This window comes from Peromyscus californicus, unplaced genomic scaffold (genome assembly GCF_007827085.1).
Source record: "Peromyscus californicus insignis strain IS unplaced genomic scaffold, ASM782708v3 Scaffold_20__1_contigs__length_68692818, whole genome shotgun sequence".
Lineage (NCBI taxonomy): Eukaryota > Metazoa > Chordata > Mammalia > Rodentia > Cricetidae > Peromyscus > Peromyscus californicus.
The window spans coordinates 11997252-12021514 of record NW_026294503.1 but is presented as its reverse complement, the minus strand read 5'-3'; the positions used below and the strand labels follow the sequence as shown (position 1 = coordinate 12021514).

The window sequence follows — 24263 nt, the reverse complement described above, 5'->3', positions numbered from 1 at the left end:
TAATACTGACTATATTTATAACAGGGTCAGTAAGAGTGGAATTTGAAGAAGGGTTGAAGGGAGACCATCCCTTTATTTGAATATTTTCAAAAACAATTATATTAATAAGGAACACAGCTAAATAGTAGAGCATTTGCCTTCCATTTATAAAGCCCTAAGTTCAATTCCAAGCATGTATGTTTATGTGCATGCGTGTGTGCGTGTGTGTGTGTGTGTGTAAACAATATATACATACATGCATTCATTTATTACCTAGGTATGCTAACTAATCTTCAAAATATGTTTTAACTGTGGTTATTCCACAGCTGGATTTAGCTAATGCTACAGAATAAAACTAAATCTCAAACAGGTTAAATAAAGAGGAATTCTAAAATGAAGCTTTACCAGTGAGGGTTCTACCACACCCAAAGGTTTTCTGAAGCTCAGCCTCCTATGCTGAAAGACTCCTTTGGATTTCTGTTCATTAAGGTAATGAATGTTTACTCTGTGCTACAGTTTGGATGTAAAAGTCCATGTGTTATGGCTCAGTCTCTGGCTTGGCAGTATTAGGAAGTGATGGAAATCTTCAAGAAGTGAGGTCCAGGTGCCCCTCTCTCAAGGAACACATGTAGGTGTACCTTACTTTCTTTAAATGGCCTTATTTTCTTCAAATTCTCACACTTAAGCATATATTAAAATAAATTCACTAATATCTCCAACATCTCTTCACAGAAAAAAAGAAGTAATTGCCTAGTGGGAGAGCTTAGATCACGAGAATCATGACCTCAAAAGTAATTATGGGGCCCCTGCTCATTCCCCTTTGCTACACTTCCCAGCCACCATGAAGGGAGCTCTATCCTGGGCTCCTGCTGTGAGGTGCTGCCTTACGACAGGTACAAGGCAATTTGTAAGTTTCCAAACTGTAAGCCAAAGCAAACCATTTTATGTTGTATCTCAGGTATTTCATTACAGTAATGAAAAACTGACTAACACACCTTTGACTCACTAAAGTGTTCCTGAGGTAAAATTAGAAAGTGTCCTCCAAGTGGTCCTTAACTCTACTTGTGATATGCTAGTTCTATCAAAGTGTAAAAATCAGGCCCCAACTTGTCATGATGATACTTCTATAATTGATATGGTTTCTCTGCTGTACCTATAAAAGCATGCCTATTTATAAGATTTAAGGGGAAAATACTATGTTTCCTAGACTTCCACGATCTTAGCTACTAAGACAATATGCTAAATAGTTCAGAATGTAAAAGCCTGGGCACAACTCACTTCCTAACCACACTAGTTACTTCTATTGTTCTAATAGAACAACACCCTGACAAAAAGCAACTTAGGGGGAAAATGATTTATTTGGCTATAGTTCCAGATGGGATACAGTCTATCCTGGTTGGGAAGGCAGGTTAGCAGGTACATGAGACTGGCCTGGTAGCCAGGAAGCTGGCTGATCATATTTTTTATCCACATCCAAGAGGCAGATATAGAACAGAGAGTGGGGCCAATCTGTCAAACCTCAATGCTTTCTACCTCCTAAAGGTTCTATGAGTTTTCCAAACCGCACTGCCAACTAGAGACGAAGTGTTCAAATACATGAGCCTATGGGGGACAATTCCCATTCAAATTAGAACACTAACGTAAGACTAAAGTATGCCCAACAAACTCATACAACACTCTCGGGAAAGACTATGAAAATAAGTAAAACTGTTCTTGATTGTGTGGGTTTTGTTTTGTTTTGTTTTATCTGACAATCAAACTCTGAACTTCATGAATCATTCAATTCAGTAACTTTCTGCAGATCACAGTCATTTGTTGGAGGTAGGCTTTCCCTAGTTTCCACACCCTTAGGTCAAGAATGTTGTGAGTGGCAGATGGGTCAGAAAATGTTGTAAACTAAAGCCTGGCATCCAGGTGTTGATCTTGTCCTCTCTCCAATTTCAAGAAGCAAGTTCATCCCATGCCATGTGCTGCTTCTTAAAAAGGCCAAATAGCCCCAAATGTCTAAAAACCTTTTAACTGAATCCATTATACTAGTGTCTAACAATTATGAACTGAGTCTCATTTAACATGCTTGATGCCCTCACATGAAGGCAATAATTACTAAAAAGAGTGAGTTGTATAAACGTGTTTCCCAGGATGTTGGTTGATATGACACCCCACTGGTTTTAATGCAGCCATCAGGCAGAGCTTTTTTATATTTAATGTTGAACAAATTATCCTTCATGAAAGGCAGAATGAGAACTCTGGCTGTCAATCTTCTTTTCCATACTGCTACATTTCCCTTTCATAGGACATCCTGAAAATTCAAGCTGAAGGAGGTAAGGGTCCTTAAAAATCACACAGCAAGAATAAACATAAATGGAAAGGGGAGACTATCACTAGCTCCCGACCAAGCCAATAGCAGGAAAGTCTCCTTTATGTCAGCACTCTCTCAAATGGGGTGACCTCCAAAGCCAAATGTGTGATTTTCTGTGCCCAGGTCAAGAATCTCAAGAGAATTAAGGTTAGCAGGGTCTCACAAACAAGGGAAGAATTATGCCCACAATATATGAAGTGCTTTACTTTGCAAGGCAGAGCAGAAAGAAAGCTGGGAAGTACTGTGAGAGGTTGTATCTGGTGACCCACCATGGAAATCTCCATCCAGGTGGGAATTTCAGCTCCATGTGATTACCTTTAAGATTGGGTCATGCAACCTTTGGAAGCAAGAATGATATCCTGCAGCTTTTTCCCTAATAATGAGCCACAACCTGTAGTCTTTTAATTTCACCCAATTTGACCCTTGGGACAACATATTCCAACTGATATTTATCCACATATCAGTGAACAATAAACCTCTTCCAGGACAATGTAGAATTTCATCGTCTGCTTTTACAATGCTTTAAAGCATGCCATCATTTTAGGAAGAATAACATAAAATAATAATATTTTCATTTTATGTGAGACTAGTATTAACTATTCCATCAGAAAGTAAATTTATGTTTTACTTTATTCATTGAGACATGACCTCATATAAGCTGGCATTAAACTCACTATATATCTGAGGATGACCTGGAACTTCTGATTCATGGGCGCTCTCCTCCTGATTACTGGCATCCCAGACTGCACCACCATGCTTGGTTTATGTGGAGTTGGAGTCAACCCTAGGGCTCTTTTGCATTAGGCACTCCACTAAGTTATATCCTTAGCTCAGAAGAAAGGTTATTGTAATTATGAATGCACAGTAAACCTATGAAGACAAGTTTTTATTTCTCCCCATTTATTAATTTCTAATATGGCTTTTTGGTCATTAAAAATTAATATGTAATTTTGTGAAAAGCCCATCTTGAACTAAAGATAAAAAATATGTTTCAATATTAAGAACATGACTACACGGCACTGAAGATGAAACAATAGATAATGTCTACAGCCAGTTGCCAGCTCCAGTTCAGCTAATCAAGAATGAAGCTCTAACACAGGAGTCTATACCACCAGTGTCAGATCCATGAAAAATCTGCAGGTTAAATCTGCTGACAAGGACAGAGTGCATAGTGCCTCTACCCAACAAAGAACCTATGTCAGAATACATGAAGAACTGGTACAGAATACAGACACACACACAGTGTAAACTATGAACAGGAACTTCACAAGAGCACATATCTGATAGAAAATGGGTCTTTATTATTATAAGTCATCATAGGAATGTATACAACAGTGTCCTATTATCCCACAACACACCCCACAGAATGACCAAAATGAAACCAAATATCTCCAATAAAGAGGAGCCAAACTCTCAGATGTTGATGATGGGATGAAATCAGGTACAAAAGCTTGAGAAGACTGATGGCAGTATTAGCTAACCTTGTGTATTTGAGCTTTGCTGAAACTCCATTCCTAGGCATCTGTGCATAAAATCATCAAAAGACCAGTGAAAATTAACCATTGGACTATTATAACACCCTCAAATTAAAAAAAAAAAAACACCCAAGCCTTAATGTCCCTCTACAGTTAGAAAGGATACATGAATTATAGTATTTATATGAAGGAATACTACACAGCAATGTCTGTGAGTAAATAATAGCTACACCCTTTCCATGAATTCATTCCACATAGCTTATACAGCAGACCTGAGATGCAAAGACTAGACCTTTAATGATCCCATCTCACGAAACAGAGAAACAAATGTCTAATGGTATAAGTCAAGGCAGTAGTTAATTTTGGAGAAAAGTTACTGGGCAGAGGCAAACAGAAGGCCTCTGACTGCTGGGAAGAACTTAATTTGGGAGCTGACTGCATCTGTTTATTCATCTTCTAAACCTTACACTTCTCTGAATGTAATCGTACTTCAAAAAGAGCAAACACAAAACAGTAGAACAAGTCCTTCTTATCAGAATGGCTTTTCATAAGTAAAAAGCTGTTATCATATATGCTGCCCTGCCACTGTTTCTGTGGTTCACTGGCTAGCTCACTGATTAACTAAAGTTCAGTATGTCTCCTAGGAGGGAAGAGGCTGGGTGTTGGAAGACACAAAGAACAGAATCGCCAGTCACCTGCAACACACTTGTACTAGTAACGCGAATTCATTCTCTCACATGTATCAAACATGGCCGCTTACCACATTCTCTTACCCTCACTAGGATCCAGGAAATAAAGATCTTCATGTTATTCTTAGTTTCCTCCTAGCAATTATGCCTTATATAAAAGAAAATATAATGATATTTATGGAGGAAAAAAATAATTAAAATTCTGTTCCTGAAACTGAACGTAATGAAGACTGTGCGGGAAACATGACAACCTAATCCTGAGCAATTTCATTGGCCACTTCAAGAATGAGATAAATTGACAAATGGGAAAAATAAACATACCAATTCTAATCCAATGTGTTTTAATTATTTCATACATTAATACCTAATAGGGCCATGTACTAACTTAAATTTATTCCTAAAGTTCAAGAAGCTTTAACTTTTAAAATAAAATCAGTCTGAAAAAACATATGAGAGAATCTATAATATAACTGTGAAGGTTAAAATGAGTATTTCTGAAAAAAGGTTATGCTTCCATGTACTAAAATATGGGTTTTATAAGTGTATTATTCTCCTTTGAAGTAATGCCTAATAATACATGTGACTATTTATATCAATGGTTCACCTTTTTATATAAGTGATATTTTCAAAAGCATATGAATATGTTTCATAAGACCAATTCTTTATAACCTGCAGGATTTTTACTGATTCCTAATGCAGTAATTTTTGTTTGACATTTAGGTATTTCTTTGTTTGTCCTGTGGTGGTGACCTTGCATTGATTTTACCAGACTTGTCCTGTTCTTTTCATGTATGCATCTTCTACTGTACATTTAAAACAATTCCTTAAAACAAAACAGCAGTCAACACCACCATTCCATGAAATGATCTGCTTTAACTTAATCCTTCCACATCCTGGGCTACTTCTAGGTGGAGACTGAACAAAGGTGGGCTCCATCTAGGACAAGCAGCTTAGAAATGCCAGGCTCTGGAGGAGCACTCTTAAGGCTTATAAAGGGAAAACACTCCAAGCTTTACTCTAAAGGTTCTATGAGATGACGCTCTGGCCTCAGGAAAGTTTAGACATCAGACAGTACACAATAACATGTGGGGGGTATATGTGTGTGTTTCTTGTGCTTTTCCTTTGTTTAATTCTCTTTTGTTTGCCTGTTTGTTTTCTAAATAAAGAGTGGAAGACTTCATATAGTTGGGTGAATGAGGAGGTGAGGAGGATAGAGGAGAAGTGGGGGGAAGGGAAACCGTGATCAGATTATATTGTATGACAAAAATATTTTGAATAAAAAAAGAACTTACAAGAATCTGCATCTATGTGTATGTATATCATATCAGGTATGAACTGAATGCGTTGGGTAGAGAGAGCGGGGCTGAATACTCTACATGACACACAGCAGAAGCATAACCAGGAAGCAGCACATAGGCTGATGGTGAAATCAAAGAAAGGTCAACTGTATAGGAAACATGTGGGGGAAGTCATCTACTCCCTTCCAAACATAACGCAGGGATTCTTTACTGCTTGTCCCCTCCACCCTGCAGGCAGGCAGCTTACAGGATCTGGAGCATCTCAATAACAGCCTCAGCCCAAGAGCTCACTTCACAAAGTGTGCTGGAACATTCTGGCAAGATCTCAATGCCAGAGCTGAGGGCCACTGGAGCCCACATTCCTTCAAGTGTTGCACCTATGCCACGGTGGTAAACTCAGGGTCACAGACACTGAATCCAAGCCACTGCTACAATTCAACTTAACTTGTAACGAAGTTCATCTATGGAGCCATCACTATCATGAGTCATTTTCAGTTGATACGGTCTGGGAAGGAGAATTAGTGTGGTCCACCACTGACCTTCAAATGCTAATACAAAGACATGCCATTGTTTCCACTTGCTGCCTGTGGTGGTTTGAATAAGAATGGCCCCCATAGGCTCATTTGTTTGAATGTTTAGTCCCCAGGGAGTGGCACTCTTTGAAAGGATTAGAAGGATTAGGATGTATGGCCTTATTGGAGGTATGACTTTGTTGGAGGAAGTGTGTCACTCACTGGAAGTGGGCTTTGAGGTTTCAAAAGCCCAAGGCAGGTCCAGTGTGTTCTCTTGCTCTCTCTCTCTGTCTCTCTGTCTCTCTGTCTCTCTGTCTCTCTCTCTCTCTCTCTCTCTCTTCCTCCCTCCCTCCCTCCCTCTCTCTCTCTCTCCCTCCCTTCCTCCCTCCCTCCCTCCCTCTCTCTCCCTTCCTTCCTCCCTCCCTCCCTCTCTCTCCCTTCCTCCCTTCCTCCCTCCCTCTCTCTCTCCCTCCCTCCCTCTCTCTCCCTCTCTCTCTCCCTCCCTCCCTCTCTCTCTCTCTCTCTCTCCCTCTCTCTGTCTCTCTCTCTCCCTCTCTCTGTTTCTCTCTCCCTTCCTCCCTCTCTCTCCCTCCCTCTCTCTCTCTCTCTCCCTCTCTGTCTCTGTCTCTCTGTCTGTCTCTGTCTCTGTCTCTCTCTCTCTCTCTCTCTCTCTCTCTCTCTCTCTCTGTCTCAACCTAGGAACTGGACAATGACAGGATGAAGCCAGGTGTACTGCCATACTTTCTGACATGATGATAATGGACTAAGCCTCTGAGACTGTAAGTCAACCCCACATCAAGTGCTTTCTTTCATAAGTGTCTCTTCTCAGCAACAGAACAGTGACCAAGACACTGCCTCACAAAAATGATGGAAAATTCAGCAGGATGGTAGAGGAAATAAAGAGGGAGCCAGCACTGGATTGGCAGTTGTAAGACAAATTTTAAGAGATATTAAATATTACCACTACAAAGATAAATTTACTTTATCTTATAGGCAATAATAAAACTATAAGAATCCTCAAACAGGGCAATTGGATGAACATATTAACTCTATTAGTAAAATGATACTTTGATAGTTACAATACACTGTGTATTTTGAAATATGAGTATTGGGATACTGATGTGTGCTACAGCACAAGACTTAAGTATAAAAAAATTTTGGATTTAAATTCCTATTGTGCAATTGTTATTTATTTGCCGGCGTTATTAACTGGGCGCGAGAAAACATGAGGTACAATAGAGCCCACTATAAGAGTTTTATTAGGTAAGGGAAAGGGGGAGGTAGATGTGGATAGGCCTACTGAGAAGAAAGGTGCGAAAGAGAATGGGGAGGGGGTGGAGCCTGCTTTTATAGGTCACCTCACAAATGCATATATGGGCTTACGTAACTACATCACACATTCGAATAGATTACGTGATCACACTATGTGCAGATTACATGATCATGCTGCACCCGGATTACACAGGATGTAAGGCCCTGGAGTGACTAAGCATTTTGCCTGACTGCTGCCCTGTCATGTGTCTAGGAAGTGGCTAGAAATAATAACAGCAATGAACTATTAACTTCAGTTGGTAATTTAACCTCTTTCTAATTAAGTCAGACTCATCCTCTTTATGTGGCGTATATGGCGGATATTGACTCAGTGATTAATAAGTAAGAAACTAGATGTAGAGGACTTACTGTTTGGTACACAGATGGCAATGGCTGCCAGCATTTAATGAGAGGCTATTGTCATTATATTGTACAATATTTCAGGTATTCACTGGCTTAACAGTGCTCAATTGCAGGGCAGGTTTTACCTCAAGATACATTATAAAAAATTTTGAAAATACATATGCCAAGACCTATCTCAAGATTCTAATTCATCCTCTCTGTAACAAGACCCAAGAGTCTGTATTTACCTCAGGCTCCGGGATAATTCAGAGGCTCAAGAACGTGTGATTAAACACTGCCTTTCAATTCATTAGGGTAAGTTTCACTTAAAAAGCATAGCAGGTGAGCTGAGCTGGAGTTTGTCACCTCTGCACCTCAGCTTCCACCATCATGAGATAATACAACAGGAGGTAGTACTCCTGTTCAAATGAAACAGTATGGCAAGACCTGGCTCACAGCCAGAGGTGATACTAGACAAGACAAATTCTGATGGAGGGAACCAGGTAAAGTGATGAAAAGTAACGAGTTACATAGCCCACATTTCAGGCACACAAGGGGGCCAAAGGTCGTGATGTTGCCAACAGTCAGAAACCAAGACAAAAAGGAAAAATAGATTTATGTCTCGATGACTACGTGGATGTTCAGAGCAAACAGCTGATGAGTGAGAGGGAAGGTAGAGATGAAGTGGAGGTTCCCAGAGCTGGTGGTAAAAAGCTAAGGCAGGGCGGCAGGAACCAGGTGATCTGCAAGTAAGGTGAGCAGAACAGGTACCAGGTAGCAGCACACGGGAGTGTTTGATTCCAAGGCAATCTTCAATCCCTGGCAGGAAGCTTCTTACAGAGTTCCTGCTCTAGCAGGAACCAGTCTAGGCCTGTAGGCGGAAGCAAGAAAAAGCATGAAAACGGAGAAGGCTAAGCTGATGGGAGCAGGAATAGCATAAGGTCTCTGGTGAAAATGTAGATACCCACCAAGATACAGAGACCCCGAGAAACCATGCTTATGACTCAAACAGAAACTTATCAAGCAAGAAATTATGACACATGCCTAAATTATGTTAGCATAATGCATATTTTTAGAAGAAAATGGAAACAGTCCTTTCATTCATGGATTCATTTATTCATTTTGATGAAATGGCAATAATTGAATTCCTTTGCTTGTCAAGCCCCACGGCAGAGTCCCTAATGACCATATTATCTAATAGAAAACAAGGATAAAATACATCCCAGGATGATGTAGGAAATCTTAAGATATAGTTAGTACTAGGTGACCAAGAACATTTCTCAGTGGAAGTGAAGCATTAAATAGCTTGCCAGAGATAATGAGGACATAATATTATCCACTGTGGAGAAATAGCATGTACAAAGACAGAACAGTGGTCGAGTAGAATTCTTGTGGAGAAGTAATTCAGTAGGATTGCTATATACGGTGAAGAAGACTAAAAAGCTCAAACTACTGACAAAGGACCAAAAATGGCGGTCCTTGTTAAAATGTGGGTTATCAAGGAAAAGGAAAGGACAGGAAGTCGGATGAAAGGGGGCAGGAAGCAGGAGGGAGGAGCCACAGTAACCAAAGCTCAGTGTATACAATGTATTAAATTGTCAAAGAACAAATAAAATTCTACAATGAGAAATAGAATTTTAAAAACATATGAATGCTAAGGAGCACACATAAATTGAAATATACACATATCATGCAAGTTAGAGTGATCATTCTAGTTAAAAAAAAAAAAAAAGCTGATGTAAGCGTTCCAAAGCATAAGATATAGACAACACATTTCTGAGTAGAACCCCGTGAGCACAGGAAATAAGCTCAAGACTGAGGAATGGGATTACATGAAAGTGTAAAGCTTAGGTTCAGCAAAAGAACTGAACACAATTAACAACCTATAGGATGAAGGGGAAATTTGTCAGCTATACTTCAGACAGGAAGTTAATATTTAGACATTACAAAGTAATGTAGACATTACAGAGAACAGCCAAAATGAAACAGGAAACAAACAAAACTTTCAAACAATAAAGGGGCCAATTGTCAGAACAGATAGTTCCCCAAAGAAAACTACAAACAGCCAGTGAGCACTTTGAAAGGTGTTCAATAACTCTAACCATCAAACAGTGCAAATTAAAACTATTTGGAGGTTACATCTCATCCAGTCAGAATGGCCATCATCAAGAAAACAAATGAAGATACGGATATGGGACAAGAGGGACTCCCATTCACTGTGGGTGGCTGCGTGAACTTTCCAGCCACTGTGAAACTCAGTATGGAGGGTTCTCAAAATCTAAAACTACAACTACCATATGATAGAGTTTTATCACCTCTGGGCCCGAACCCAGAGGGCTCTATGTTCTACCACAGACACTTGCATCACCATGCTTGTTGCTACTCTTTTGTACTAGCAGGAGATGAAATCAAGCTCGATGCCTGTCAAAGGAATAGATAATGAAAATGTGGTACATACACACAATGGAATTTTATTTTGCCATAAAGAAAAATGAAATTTCTATGAAAATGACTGGAACTGGAAAATATTTTATTACTCAATGTAACTAGGGCCCAGAAAGACAAACATAATATTTTTTTCTCTTATATGTGGATCCTAGGCCCTAACTGTTAAATGTGCTTATCTAGGTAAATACAAATATGGGAACAGGTCAGGAATCTAGAAAAGGACCCACCTGACTTGGGCAGAAATGAAGCTTTAAGGGAGGAAGAGGGGAAGACAGTGTGACAAGTAGAAAGAGGAACACTGGAGTTAAAGGTCACCACAGGAAAGGGAGAGACAAAGCCATAAAGGGGACCTGGGAAGAGTAAGCAAAATGAATATGTTTAGAAACCCATTACCTGGAGAGGATTTCGGCTGAGTCTTGGTGTGGTGACCATTCACCTATACTTGTTGATCTGAAATAGTTATTTTTTGCTAGTCTTTTTATTCTCGTTTTAATTTCATGTTAAATGAAGTGGTAGTACATTAATTAGTTCTAATTACAATTTTTCCTATCTACTAATAAAACCCAATCTCTTAAATGTCAATAAATAGGTGTTGGGGATTTAGCTCAGTGGTAGAGTGCTTGCCTAGCAAGCACAAGACCCTGGGTTCAGTCCTCAGCTCAAAAAAAAAAAAAATGTCAATAAATAAGCTGAGTTTAGACCAATGTTGAAAATACAAGAGAGAACCTTTCTGGCATCACTTACATCACTACCTGCACTAACTCCAATTCTTCCACCACCACCTGTAGCCGAAAGTTTTCTCCAGTGCCCCCCACTGCCCCGCGGTCCCACAGCTGTTCATAAAATAATCACTCAGAGGCTTAATATTATTTACAAATGTGTGGCCTATGGAAGGCCTCTTGCTAGCTAGCTCTTATATCTTCAATTAAATGGTTTTATTAATCTATGTTTTGCCATGTGTTCCATGACTTTACAGGTCTGCTGGCATGTTGCTCCTTGGGCTGCAGCAGGCTGGCATCTCTCCAGACTCCACCTTTCTCTTTCTTGTCTCTCTCCTTGGATTTCCCGCCTGCCTTTAAGCTGCCTTGCCATAGGCCAAAGCAGCTTATTTATTAACCAATGGGAACAACATATATTGACAGTGTGCAGAAAGGCATCCCCCAGCAGCCACCTCTGCCACCTTCCTCACCACTGCCTGTACACTTCCAAGACTACCACCACGACCAGCATGTCCTCAACTTCTGCCATTACTTCCCCCTCCTCCACCAACTTTACCACTGTCATCGTAGCTATGGTAGCAGAGGAATTGGAGTCAGGGCAAGGGAGTGGTGTAAGTGAAAACGTAAGGGGTAGTGGGAGTCAGTCAAGATGAATGTAGTCATGACTGTGGCTGGGGTAGCAACAACGGAAGCACTAGCTTTAATATAGGACACTTGAGCAGGTTTACCTACTAAGGAGAGAAACAATGAAGATAAAAAGGACAACTCTCTTGGCCCCAGATAAAAATGGACAAGATTACTAGAACACTAATATAGGAATAAACTGCAATACTGCCTTCTATAACTACAGTTCCCATCCTAAATTATCTGCAGTTCCCCACGTTTGTTATATAGTTCTGTGCTTGCCTCTATGCTCCTGTACTTAGCAATGCACTCTCCACCTGCAGCACCCTCTCTCCCTCTAATCATAAGCATATAACCTCTAGTTCTTCTTCACAACGGGACTCAGAATCTGCCTTTTCCTGGAAACCCTTTCTAGCCCCCGCTCTTCTTCTTAGATGAGGATGATGTTCTCTGAACTTCTAGAATCACTGCCCATGGTTCTTCACAGGACTTTCCATACTCTATTTATTTCCTTCATTTTCATAGAAGAACCTAAGTTGTCAGACTGCATCATGCTTTCACTTATTCACTCAACAAAACTAAAATACCACTACTAATAACAAAATGAAAGAAACCTACAAAATCTTGTAGCTAGAGTTTTCCTGCTTGGCCCACAATCAGGACAAATCTCTCTCACCCGCCAGTCCCACAGCCACTCAGACCCAACCAAGTAAACACAGAGACTTATATTGCTTACAAACTGTACGGCCCTGGCAAGCTTCTTGCTAACTGTTCTTATATCTTAAACTAATCCATTTCTATAAATCTATACCTTGCCACATGGCTCGTGGCTTACCGGCATCTTCACATACTGCTTGTCCTGGTGGCGGCTGGCAGTGTCTCTCTGACTCAGCCTTCCACTTCCCAGAATTCTCCTCTCTCCTTGTCCCGCCTATACTTTCTGCCTAGCCACTGGCCAATCAGTGTTTTATTTATACAGAACAATATCCACAGCAAAATCTAGGTGTCTAATCCCAGTGTGAATACAGCCAAGCAAGAAGATTGTGAGCTCCACACTAGCCTGAGCCACATAGCAAAACCATGTCTCAAAATCAAGAGGAACAAAAAATTCTATTTAACATTTACATGGCAACAAATGATAGAGAAGTTTTAACCTACTGCCTTGTTTTGAAAATGGAAATGTTTGGAACACAGGCATGTGTCTTCACTTTCATATTATCTATAGTAGCTTTCATATTTCAATTGCAAGCTTAGCATTTGTGACAGAGACTATATGGTCCACAGGTCCTGAAATGTCTATTGTCTCATTTTTTTACAGAATAAGTTTGTCAATCCCCACCTTAACCAACAGGGACAGAAACAGTGATTCAATCTCTCCTATAGAACTCTTCAGCCAGAGATAGTAACAATGACAGTATAATATGAGATGAATTCTGAAAGAGGGGTTTAAAAGCCCTGTGGAGCATGTAAGAGAAGCACTTGTTGTAAGTTTTGAGACTTTAGAGGTTTCTGTATGTAGCAGCCAACACTCTCTAGAATCTTAGTGGATGTTCTACACACAAACCATCTTTTTGAGAAGGGAAAATTCATTTAGGACATGAAATACCTGAGTGAGATTCTGAGGCATGAGTCTGGGCCACCATTCCAAAGCACTACAGATACTTCCATCATTAGGAATTATATTAAAATCTCACTTAGTTGTAATGCTCAGTTTATTGTATCTGTTAATATATCCAAATAGTTTAGGCTCTTAGCCAATTCCAAAGAGATAAGACTCCAAGTTGGGTCTCCCTATAAGTAAAATAGCAATGGAGTCTGGCAATTGACCTGGGAGGCTGCCTATAAAAATTGATTAGAAATAGGAGATCTATATAGTATATACTATTCTTTAAAATCTTTTCAGTTTATTGTCAATTTTAATGCCAAAACCAGACCTAAAAATACAATTGTAATACTCCCTTGGTTTTTCTTTATCTTACATGTATAAACAGACATACACATAGAAAAACATATACATGGACACACACAACTTGAAAACAAATACTACCTTACATATAATATGTCTCCGTATCTATACACAACCTGCATGTGTATATGTCTTAAATAAATATGTAATTAAATCTAATGCACACACACTTACAAATTTGTTATTACCAAAGATGGCAAGTAGGTTCTACTAGAGTGTTGATTCAATCAGTCACAGGGACCAGCCATGAACTCCATCAAGGAAGCATGTGAGGACACCTTTGAGCTTATAAGGACTAACACTAATATTTTCTTGCTTCTCTGGCAACTGACTGCTTTGGATAGAAAGGATGGAGTTAACTTATTTGCTACCCTGCCCTTAGAAACTTCATATACTGAAAGACTTGTTAAGTATACTCTTGCCACAGGCTTCCACACGTAAAGGGCTGGTGATTAGCTCTCCCAAGAATGGAAGAACACACTTGCTCATGAAAAATTAGATTTCTCCATGGGAGTTTCACGGAAGAAAAAAACTACTCTTAAGGGTAAGCTTAATGCTCAGCAGGAGAAGGCTAACACAAAATGAACTCAGCAGCATCTTTGGGGGTTCTTTGTCTCATAATGTTGTCAGGGCATTTTTTTCCCACCTTACAGGTCCTTTGTGTATATACTATGGCTTCCGGTTTTGTGGTTTTAATTCCTGTATGAGTGAGCTTGTGTGTCTTCGCATCTATATGTGTTTCTTGTGTTTTCCTGTTTGTGTTGTCCTATTCTGATTTGTTTGTTTTGTCTTACTGTACTTTATTATCATTCCTTAGACGTCTGTCTGTCTTGTAAGGAGAGACATAAAGGGTGTGGATCCAGATGGGAGGGCATGTGGGAGGAACTGGAAAGGGTAGGAGGAGGGGAAATGCTAATCAAAATACATTGTATGAAAAACCTATTTTTGCCAGGCGGTAGTGGCACACACCTTTAATACCAGCATTTGGGAGTCAGAGGCAGGCAAATCTCTGTGAGTTCAGGCCAACTTGGTTTACAGAGCGAGATCCAGGACCAGCTCCAAAGCTACACAGAAAAACCCTGTCTTGAAAGACAACAACAACAACAACAACAAAACCCTATTTTCAATAATAAAAGAGACCAAGGTAGGTGAAAATGTTCTTGATACAAATGAATTTGATGGAAAGAATAATAATTACAACTGAGATTTGCCAAGAACTTTGGTGATTTCAAAGCATCCTCATGAGTTTCATCTCACTGAACTCCATAACTCCTTTAAAGTCTCAGCTACTCAACCATGGTCTTATATAATTTTTGGCAGAGATTAATAATGTGCTACCTTCAGGGACAAAAGGCACCTTCCCAGGAATTTCAGGCAGTCCTCTGCTCTGAGATAATGTGTTATCACATTTTAAAACACACTGATGGAATCAATTTTCATTAAGTACCTATTGTATTCAAGAGACAATAACAAGGACTGACTAGATGTTGTTACACAATAATTTAGAGGAAAAGATAATGTAAGGCAAAGACTTACTCAGGTGTCAAATAGTCAGTGTGACACAGACATAACCATTACTTTCTGTGCCAGACACTGTGCAAGGTAGCAGAGACATGACATAAATAATAAGAGACAATGTCAATGGTAAGGATTCCCAAACATAATTTTCTTAAGGCCCTTAACTCTTAGTCTCTCTAGCAACAGAGTATCCAAATTAGTCACAGGAGAAGTGTGTTAAATTTCTAAAGACACACATGTTGAAGCCATGTCACTAGATGAGCCTTGTTTATCACAGTCTACTTTTTAAAAAGTCACAGCTGTCCTCTCCAGGGTTTCATTCATCTGTTGGCATTGTACCATCAGTACTGCTCTCTACATCTGTGTCTCTGTATTAGTCACACTGTGAAAGGAACACTGGTGCTCTGACATCATGTAAAGACTTTCTTAACAACTTTTATAACTATGGCTAATCTACTAAATAGTGTCCTGATCACGACATATAATGCCATGCCAACATGGTGGGCACAGCCCTGATCTCTTGCCTCCATAACTTAGAAACTTGCTATTGTGCCGACTTCTTGGTCAACAGTACCTTAGTGCATTACTAGCTTGCCATGCCTGGCTTAAATTATTAAAGACATTGATTCCAATTTGATAAAGTCAATTCCTCCCTTACATAGAACTACTACACTATCTGCATCCACCTTTTTGCCCAAAACTGTGTAGTATGACCAAACATGATGATAACAGGAGGCTATTACAATTATACAGCAGACCCAACTACCAACAGTGGAATCCCATATTCAAATACAGTTCTCAAGTACAGATTCCCAACATTACTGAGTCTCCTCTGAACTCTAGACTCCTACTCAAAAATCCCTTTTGTGGTGCTTAATTATTATTTAAAATATTGTATAAACAAACAAAAAAACCCTAATCATTGTTCCCATCCCCATACCAACCATCACTACAACCCAGCCCCAGAGTGATTGATTGATCAGGCCAAAAGTCTGACATTGTTGACTCTTTGTCCCCATTGGCTTCTCATTCAAACAACCAGTAAATCCTGTCGGCTTGACTTCTGAAATATTTTCACTTCTCATCACATTTAGCTTCTGAACTCATTACCATGTCTCCAATTCTAAAAACTTTAAGACACTTGGTGGTTAAAATGACTATTAGCTCTCTTTCTTAGGGCATCAGGTTTTAGAAGGTAGGCATAGTAATCATTTTGTACTTCACTGTATTTCTAGCAACTAGCTGCCATATAATAGTCACTCAATAAATTTACTGCTACCTTCCATGGCACCACCATTCTAAAAATGATTTTGAGATTTAATATAGTATATATAATATATATAATCACCATCATATAATAATATATAATATAATTAAATATATAAAATAATAATAATATAATCACCATCATATAATAATAATATATAATATAATTACAATACTTATCCCTCCCTCCAAATCCTCCCAAACATCCCTCCCCATGCTTCTTTCAAATTTGTGGCCTCATTTATCATTGGTGGCTCCACTTTTTTTTTTTTCTTTTTTTTTTTTTTTTGGTTTTTCGAGACAGGGTTTCTCTGTGTAGCTTTGCACCTCTCCTGGAACTCACTTGGTAGCCCAGGCTGGCCTCGAACTCACAGAGATCCACCTGGCTCTGCCTCCCAAGTGCTGGGATTAAAGGCGTGCGCCACCACCGCCCGGCGCCACTTTTTTATTATAGAATTTTCAATAGTATTCTTCGGTATGCTAATAAGGTTGTAGACAACTTATGAATATTTGTTGCTTCACATATAAAATGAGGCAAATTAAAGTTTGAGGCCAGCCTGGTCTACAAAGTGAGTTTCAGGACAGAGGTGGGACTGCGTAGAAAAACCCTGTCTCAAAAAGACAAAAAAAAAAAAAAAAAAAAAAAAAAAAAAAGAGTCAAATTAACAAACCATAAATTCCTATCCATGCAAAAATTCTACAACTGACTATGTGCAAAGCTGACTTAAATTACAGAATATTCTTTTCCCACTCAATCCACTATGTGATTTCCACTTGGGTCTCTTTAGTTGTTATATGATAATACCACATGTAATGTAGCTGTAATTCAGAGCACTTTTTTTTTTCTGTAGCTTCCTTTGACATTCACCTGAAACTCCCAGACGTTGTACAGTTTCTACCTCACAGATGAGGAGCTACAGGCTCAAAGAGGTTATGATAGTTCTTCAGATTTGCCATGTATCACATTTCATTTAACAAATCTATTATGAATGAAGTGCAATTGCATTACAAATTTTTATCATCATGGTATATACCAGGAATTATCTAAAATATTATTTCAACTAATATTAACCGTCACATATGTGGCTTAAGGAGTTCTAATACTATTTTCCAATCTTCAGAAGGGTTTTTAGAGGACACTAACCCAGCGCACCTTTAAGAAATCCTCTGCCAGTTTGAGTATTGCAATGGCTGATCTTTATGGTCAATTTGAATGGACTTGGAGTCGGCTAGGAAACAGTCCTCTGGACAAGTCTATGAGGGAGTTTCTGAAGACATGTAACTAAGGAGCGAGACTCACCCTGAGTATACAGCACATTTTCATGGGCTGGGAGGCAAGGCTGAATGAAAAAGAGAAAGGAATCTGAGAGCAAATACCCACTCTCTCTGCCTCCTGCTGCAGACACAGTGTGACAGCACACCCCAATGTGCGCTCTTGGTTATAGAGGTGTCCTCTCAGACTGTGAACCCAAATACATCCTCCCTCCTGTAAGTTTTGCCCCCCCACCCCGCGCGCTTGGGTACTTTACCACAGCAATGAGAAAGGTAACTAATACAAGTACTGAAAAGACCCATGAGACCAAACTACCCGCTTCTCAATAAGAGAGTACTGACTACTTCTCCATTTGTGTGTTACTTTGAATAAATGCCTGCCTACAGAAAGATGCTGCAATGAGTAGGAACTAGAACAATTTCAAAGGTTTAACTACTAGTTAGCATGCCAATATGGACAGGGGAAATTCCCTATAGTTCTACTTCTAGATGAAATGCTACAGGTATTCAATGGCTGCTGAGAAAAAAATCAGTTTCCTCCACAGATGACCTCCTACATAGGTATCCAATCTCAAGTGGTCAATCTTTGACACATATACATATAATCAACACTAAGTTGACTTAGTAGGGTATATATACATGTATGCATATATATACATATGTATGTATGTATGTGTGGGTGCATACACACACACACACACACATATATATATATATATATGTAATAATAATAACAAAAGAGATGATGAATTTGGGAGTAAAAGGAAAGACAGGAAATGCATAGCTACTATACTCACATGCAATGTTCGAATCTTAGATGGTCTTTTAATAAAAAATCCAGAGCCAGATATCAAGGTGAAAGTTGAAATATCAAAGAAGCAGAATAGCCAGTCACTAGTTCTGACCTCTATGAAATCCTCAGCCTAAAGAGAGTGAGTTCCTGTTTCCTCGTGTCTTATATACCTTTCTCTGCCCTGCCATACTACTTCCTGGGATTAAAGGTATGTGTGCTTCTCAAGCAAATGCATGAGATCTCAAGTGCTGGGATTAAAGAAATGTGCCACCACTGCCTGGCTCTGTTTCTCTCATGTGGCCTTGAACCCACAGAGATCCAGAAGGATCTCTGCCTCCCAAGTGATAGAATTAAAGGTGTGTGCTACCACTGCCTGACCTCTATGCCTAATCTAGTGGCTGGCTCTGTCCTCTGACCCTCAGAAAAGTTTATCAGAATATATAATATATCACTGCATTTCCCCTTTTTTGTCTAAAATAATAAAAGAAGGCCATAACTAATATAAGAAAAACTAAATACAATAAGTAGAATAAGTATATACAATATATATAGTCAAGAATTACATTAACAATGTCCAGTCCATTAATATTTGACAGATTCAAAGGAAATGCTACATTATTTATCCTATTTTGGTGAATCCAAAATGTTGTACCTAATTCACTTCTATCCTAACTTGTATTACCAACCAAAAACGATCTTTTGATGTCTTTCAAACTTAAACACTTTACACATCTTTAGAGAGTTTCTTTTCTAAATTTGTTAACAAGAAAAACTATAACTGTAACTATAACTATCTTATCTTCAACTACCTCAGAGACCTGAGAAGGAAATAATATTACCTAAGTAAGCAGGAAGTGCAAACAAGCAACTTCCAAAAAAATGTGAGAAATGAGACTCCCTGGAGAGTCACCCAAGATTTCTCTGCAACGTTGGGGCATCCATCTTTGGCCTACAGGCCTAGCATACCTGACAGATTCATCTGTGAAGCAGGATTTTTCTAAAGGGCCTTCCTACCTTGTCTTGGCAAGGTTTAGCAGTCCTTTCTTTTGTGTCCTGCTTGTCCATTTGGACAGCATACTGTCAGCAGTCGAGGCAACGGCATTTTCTTGCCCAGTGGCTAACTTGCTACAAAAAAAAAGAACTCCACATGGAGTTTCTTTGATGCCTGTCATCTCTGAAGTAAATTGGTGCTGCCAGGAGCAGACATGTCTATTGTCATTAAAAAAAAATCTATGTTATTAAAACATCATAAATGCCATATTCTGTAGATCTCTGAAGTGTTTGAAGAAGACTTGTTTATCTAATATGTATTTGTGTTTGACCTTGAAAACATACCTAATATGACTACAAGTTTGATTTTAATAAGTAACTAACTACTAACTTGCATTTCTTTTTATCCTAATTAGTTGGTAATAATAACTTTAAGGACTAGCAATTTGCATCACATTGTTAAATGAGCAGTAGGTACAATAACTTGAACAAGATTAGAAATATATGTACAGTATTTCCTAACAAAATCAATCTCAAATTTGTATCAATATACATAATTTATATACAATATACAAAATCCAGTCCAATGTAAAATATTTAAAACTAGTAGTTGCCTTTTAAAAATAGATTCAATAGTCTACCTTTTTATCTTATCACACATGTGAAACTGTCAAAAATTAGAGTCAAATAAAAATGATAAAGATTTAGCTTCAAGGGAGGCTACAGGTATTTGCTATATCCTCAATTTCAAAGGATCCTTTTATACCTATGTACTACCTTGTCAAGAAATGTGGAACAAAACTGTTGGACAACCCTCCACTCTGGTTCCACAGTATAATCAGCACTGTGCCCTCTCTGATAAAAAGTATTCCTACTGAGATTTCCCTTCCCTTTCTATTTCCAGTCTGCTTAACCCTAGTCTGGATAGTCTGGTCTGGAGCTGCCCATCAGTCAGCACCTGTACTCCTTCCTCACATTAAAGCTTTCACCCCCAACCCTCACACCCGACATACCACACTTTGTGTTTTTAATTTTTCAATCTTCTGTATACAGATTCAGTGATGTTTCCTTCCAAACAGGTAGAATCTATATTGTAAGCAAGGCTATTTCACTTTAAAACTAATCACCCAAATTTCTATTGTACTTTTTTTTTCTAACTCCACAATGATCTTTAAAGGACTCATAGGCAGTTCAAGGGACACAATGGGTTGTTGACAGAGGAAACCAAATTCCTAGAACACAGTTCTGCAACAACCTAAGCCAGACTGATAAAATGCAGGACAACCAGCAATTTTAACCAAAAGCCACAGGGGGAACTCAGATCCATCCATTAAAAACCAATAGAAGATTAAATTCAAAGGTTGGATTCTGAACAGCAGTAGAGGAGGTAGGGCAAAGCGCATACTAAGACATATTAAGGTCAAGACTGAACAGGAAAGAGAGAGGTGGAGGGAGGGAACAGGAGAGGGCAGGAAAGGAGAAAGGGCTTTATGAAACTCTCTATGGGCAGAAGTCTACGGACTATGATGCTATCCAGAGTTAGGGGGAAGAGACAAGACAGAAACAACCTTTCTTACAGAAGGCTTCCTCCAGAAGCACAAATGCAGAGTGAAAATAAGCATAAACCAGCAAGAAACTCTCCTGGAACTCCTTAGCCAGCTGTGGTGATGCCCTTTACCTCTTAGTTTATGACAGGAGGAGCAAATAGACTAGTCCTGAAGAGTTCTAGAGGACTTCGAAGTTTTGGGTGGACTACTTGGAACTGTAGTATTTCTGGTGAAAGCAAACATCTTCCTATTGGTCTCTTCAGAATCTCACCTTTGCAGAGCGGCAGGTAGAGAAGTTGATGCCTAGTTTTGCATTTCAACTAGAAAATTAAAACACGATTTATCTTCAGTCTCCTGAGTCTTTTCAGCCTTTCCTAAAAACAGCACAAATTCTATCTCTATTCCATTAGCTATTAAAGAAGTTAATTTGTTATTGTTGTTGTTAATGCTATTACCTCCTAAGAACCAGAAAGTAAATGGCCATGTATGTCCCCAGGTCAGAAATCTGAGCACTTAGACACCTTGCTTGCAGGAAGTAGGCAAGGTCGTTGATGAACTTGGAAAGGGTCTGCAGCTGCATAAATGTTGTCTCCTTAGGAGATCCCAAGCAGCCTTTGATAGTGAAGGGAAATTTTCCAAGGACAGGTTGTCCTAAAGGCCACCATAAGTCCTTGCTGCGGTTTCCAAGGTTTTACAGCTCCTTCTCCAGGGTCAGAGTACTCCTGCCCCAGACCCACGGTCACCCCTGGGGCTTCATTGCAGCCCTGCAAACAGACACCCATCTCCCGCCCTGGATGGTGCTCCCCCAACTGGCGGGAACCAGAGGCACTGCAGTGCGACACCCCGCTGGGAGCTGAATCTGAAGCGGGAGCTTGTGTTCTACACAGGCCCTGGTGACAGCAGCCTGACCTTTGGTTTGTGAGCCCCAGAGGAGCAGCCTGGGAATAATCGGTCCTCTGGTCGCCAGCGTCTTTGCACCCCCACCTACCCGTGCCGAGTCTCCGGCGCGTGTCCCCACGTGTTCCGAAGCCCCGGGTGCCGCCGCGCTGGCTCCAGAAGCCAAGAGGCCGAGGGGACCGGAGCGCACCGGCTGCCGCCGCACCACGTGTGCTAGCCGGGCTGGCGCGGACGGAGCGGGCCAGGTCCGGCTCCTCCAGCCCCAGCGCAAACCGGCTGTCACGCGCCGAGTCGCAGGCCGGCGGCCCAGCCCGGTCCCAGCCTCCAGGGCGCGCGGGGACACCTTCTGGACAGCGCGATGGACCCGGTCTGCAAAGGAAACGGTAAGATGCACGCTTTGGTGTCAGTGTCTGTGGACAGAGGAGGGCAACCAATGCCTTGGGTTCAAGGAGGTCAGAGAGGACCACTGACCCCACAACCACCCCTTTCATTGAAGGAGATACTCGGGGTGCTCTGGAGAAACTCAAGGAGGTCATAGGAAATTGGACACAGGGGGTGCTCTCCACAGAGGGACACCAAGGCGAAAGTGGCCCTGTGTGATTGGTTATTGAAACAATCTGACTGCAATCTGCAACCGTCAGGTTGGCTAGACCAGCATGTTGGCCATCAGTTTTGGATGCCCCTTGCCTGGTATTTCTCAGAAGCCAGGCTTGGAAATGGTGCCTTTCGAAAAGGAAGGTTCAGTTTAAAAAAAAAAAAAAAGTGTCTCCAAAAGGCCTCTGGAGGATGGATCGTTCCCAAGTTTCCATGTTTGTGTTTCCTAGGTGATTTTTTTCATAAAGATTATCCGAGGTAAAAACGATGAATCTGGATTTCATGGCTATGTGGTTGAAAATGATAGACCATGTCAAAATGGGTGGTGTCAAGAGCAGTCAATATATAATGGGAATGGGTGGTAGAATCAGCCAAATGAAGGGATCTGGAACCTTACATTGCTGTGTCGGGGAGACACCTAAATCTTCAAATGAAGAAGTCACTTGGGCAACGCTTCTTCCCTGGTGTTCTTATCTTCTCCAGAGTGGTGGATACAAGTGAGTGACTCCAGTGTTGATTGTCAGGGTCTTGCTCATCGTCTTACTTCATGACCACGGAGCATGGGCCACTCTACCCCTGAATGTCCTTTTCTAGAACAGAGCCAAACTTGAACCCCTGCAGTTCAGAATCTGCATCTTAGATTCTGCTGCAGCAATGCCGGCCAGGTTGTTTGATCACGTATAGCAGGGAAACAGTGTCTTTTACTACCCCAAAGGGAACCCTGGGGGCAAAAAGGGCTTAGGCAGGCTCCCTGGGCCAAGTTTTCTTCAGGTGGCATTTGAGAGACGAGTACATTTGTCACTTTGAAAGCGGCATATTACTATAATGCCAATTTTGGTTACTTTATTTGACAATGGCACCATTTAAATGAAAGTACATGTAAAGCATAGCGTTCAATCTACTTTAAATTGCATTTCATTAACTTGATGTGGACTTTATAGTTAAAGTCTTTAAGGTAATATCTTAATAAAACTAAATAATCAGATATATTAAGTGTTGCCACTCTGAAAATATTGGGCCCCGATTTCATATTTTTATTTATTTTGTGTGTGTGTGCACATGCATGTGTACTTAGGTGCATGCGTCTCATGGATCCTGTGTAGAGTTCATAGGACGAATTTTAGGAGTCGGTTCTCTCCTTCTACCTTATGGGTCTTGGGTGACGCTCAGGTTAGTAGTCTTGGAGGCAAGCAACTTTACATGCTGAGATGAGACATCACAGTCCCCAAACTTCAGTTTTGTAGATGAGCAACTGAGGCTGGCAAAAAAAGTCATCAAAGGTGTGAATAATTAGCCAATGGCAAATTTTAAACCAGCTAAAGCCCAGACACAGTAGGTTCATGTGTATTTTAGTAAATGGGTGATTTTACAAACTAGTAGTGATTTGCTGAGCTTAGCCACACTTGAGGGAAGTATGATTCTAAAAGGATAACATGAGGGTAAACTCTGAGATGGTGCCATGGTTGTGCATCTTGATTGTGATGGTTATACAAACTATACACATGACAAAATATCAGACCTTTAGACATACTACACCAACGTCCATTTCCTGATTTGGATGTCATGCTATAGCTATATAAAATGTAGTTGTTGGAAGATAAATGGAGGGTACGTGGGATCTCTCTGTAACTTTCTTTGCTACTTCCTATGAGTCTATAATTATT

At 40.1% G+C, this 24263-nt stretch overlaps 2 protein-coding genes across 20 annotated transcripts in view; one reads left to right on the top strand and one right to left on the bottom strand.

The window, feature by feature from the left end:
• LOC128116485 (nonsense-mediated mRNA decay factor SMG5-like) overlaps nucleotides 1-24263 on the bottom strand; it is a 122577-nt gene that overhangs the window by 70639 nt on the left and 27675 nt on the right. The window contains exon 1 of one of the 18 annotated variants that reach the window (XM_052747769.1): nucleotides 22097-22207. The exons of 15 other annotated variants lie outside the window; for them this stretch is intronic. The gene's annotated coding sequence lies outside the window, so the exon portion shown is untranslated. Of the gene's footprint in view, nucleotides 1-22096; nucleotides 22208-24263 lie in introns of those variants that run through there. 2 more of the 18 variants (XM_052747761.1, XM_052747777.1) reach the window with 2 other exon arrangements.
• The window catches only part of Sybu (syntabulin), a 107030-nt gene continuing 104809 nt past the window's right edge, over nucleotides 22043-24263 (top strand). Inside the window, exon 1 of one of the 2 annotated variants that reach the window (XM_052747783.1) lies at nucleotides 22043-22388. The gene's annotated coding sequence lies outside the window, so the exon portion shown is untranslated. The remainder of the gene's footprint in view (nucleotides 22389-24263) is intronic. The other variant, XM_052747782.1, reaches the window with a different exon arrangement.